The sequence below is a fragment of the Phascolarctos cinereus genome, unplaced genomic scaffold (assembly GCF_003287225.1).
Source record: "Phascolarctos cinereus isolate Bilbo 61053 unplaced genomic scaffold, phaCin_HiC Scaffold_2;HRSCAF=192, whole genome shotgun sequence".
In the NCBI taxonomy this organism is placed as follows: Eukaryota; Metazoa; Chordata; class Mammalia; order Diprotodontia; family Phascolarctidae; genus Phascolarctos; species Phascolarctos cinereus.
In genome coordinates, this window is record NW_027555625.1 from 262,317,251 (window position 1) to 262,319,780 (window position 2,530).

Consider the following 2,530-nt stretch of genomic DNA (forward strand, 5'->3'; position numbering starts at 1 on the left):
CCACAGAATAGTTTACTCAATTTAGCATCTACTACCCCTTAGCTTTTAGGTGTTCTTAAATTGTGCAGCACAACCAGGGTAGGGAACAGCAGCAGAAACCAGGACTCAAGATGTTCTGTTAGCATTTTTTCAAGGTTCTAGTCTGGAATTTTCCACACTGGGTTCTTGTTTTTCTGTTCTTCCTCTTTCTTCCTTTGTCCTTATTCAGAAAGATATATAAAAAAAAAAATGAGGAAGAGTCTTGGGGAAGCTAAGCCCAAAGAGTATGTGGGCAAAGGAGTACAGGGCAAAAGGAGATTTGCATTCAGAGTTTGGGGTTTGCAGATGAGTTGGGGTGGCATAACCTTGCTGAAACAAGATAATAAGCTAGCCTTTCGTGGGGCCACTAGGTGGCGCAGTGGATAGAGTATTGGCCCTGGAGTCAGGAGGACCTGAGTTCAAATGTGAACTCAGACACATGATACTCAGTAGCTGTGTGACAGTGGGCAAATCACTTGACCCCAATTGCCTCGGGGAAAAAAAAATAAGCTATCCTTTTGGCTAGTCTCCAGGGACTTCTTTACCAGGACCCCAAAGGAGTCCGCATTCCTATGATGTCTGAGTCACAAGGGAACCAGAGGAGAAAACCTTTGGAAGACGCGGGGTAGTTGGTAAACAAGCGAATAAGCAAGCATTTATTGATTATCTTCTACTTCTCAGGCACCATGTTAAACAATAGAGACACAAAGGAGAAAGTCAATAGCTTCTACCTTCAAAGAGCTCATACAACTCAAGTCTTAAGCCTGGCACATTTTGTTGTTGTTGATGAGTTTTCTAAGTTGTGCCTGACTCTTCTGGACCCCATTTGGGGTTCTGAACTCAGGTCTTCCTGATTCCAGGCCCCGCTCTCTGTTCACTGGGCCACCTAGCTGCCCTCTACATTTCGTGTAAGACTCCTGATTGCATACAAGGGAAACACAATATGTTAAGTCTAGGCAAGTGAAATCAACAAACATCTATTAAGAGCGAATGCGGTGCAAAGGACTGAGAATACAAAGAAAGGAAGAAAAAAAAAGTCCCTGTTCTCAAGGAGCTCACAGGCTAATGAAGGAGACAATTGGCATATAACTCTATATAAACAAGACACATACAGGAAAAACTGGAGATCGTCACAGATGGAAGGCTATCCCATAGAGAAGTGGCCCGTTTTTTTAAAATGCACAGAAGAGAATAGAAGAAAGTTCAGAAGGGAACACAGACAAGCAGGGAAACGTTGTTACTACCATGTTACATTTAACATACACTTTAAAATAATGATGTAGCAGAACTTTACAATTTCATATACAATACTCTTTTCTGTTCTTTAGATATTGAACATGTTGAAACACTCCTGTTTGTTAATGTTTGTTAAATCTATGTTAGATTGTTTTCGAAGACACGGGAGCTCATCTTACATCTCCAAAACCCACTGAATAAATAAGATCATAGCTATAGACCCGGCGTGGACCGCAGAGGCCATTTAGTCTAATCCCATCATTTTACAAATGAGGAAACTGAGGTCTAGGGAAAGTTAGTCAAGTTAGATGAGTCTCCTCCAAGATTCTGTGGTAATGGAGAAGAAAGAGCTAGAAGAACTAAATAGAAATCACAGAGAGACAGATTCCATATAAGGGAAACTTTCTAAAAAAGATACCCAAAAATGGAAGCGGCTGCCTCCAGATAGAGTGGGTTTCCCATTGCATGAGGGTATTCAAGAAGAAGCTGGGTGACCAATTGCCAGAGTGGTTCCTGTTTAGGTACGGGATGGATTAGATGGCTTCTCAATACCTTAAAGACAATATGGTGTAGTAGAGCACTGGCCTTAGACGAGAGCTCCGGGTTCAAACTCTGCCTTGGATACTTACTTAGCTCTATGACTCTGAGTAAGTCATGTAATTTCTCTGGGCCTCACTCTCCTCATATGAAAATGACAGAGTTAAACTAAATGACCTCTAAGGTCCCTTCCAGCCCTAAATCTGTGATCACTTAGCTAGGTGGCTCAGTGAATAGAGCACCAGGCCTAGAGTCAAGAAGACTTGAGTTCAAAACCAGCTTCAGACATTCACTAAGTGTGACCTCGGGCAAGTCATTTTACCTCTGTCTGCCTCTGTTTCTTCAACTATAAAAATGAGGCTAATGTGGCAGCTAGGTGGCACAGTGGATAGCACAACAGCCCTGAAGTCAGGAGGACCTGAGTTCAACTGCGGCCTCTGACCAAACACTTGACGCTTACTAGCTGTGTAACCCTGGGCAAATCAAATTGCCTTACAAAAAAAAAACAAAACCGAGACTAATTACAGCATCTACCTCCCAGGGTTGTTGGGAGAATCAAATGAGATAATATTCATACAAATGCTTAGTGTACCTGGCATATGGCAGGTGCTATATAAAGGCTTACAGGCAACTAAGAGATGCAGTAGGTAGAATGCTGAGCCTGAAGCTTCGAAGACCTGAGTTCAAATCCAGTCTCTGATGCTTACTAGTTATGTGACCCTGATCAAGTCATTTAACT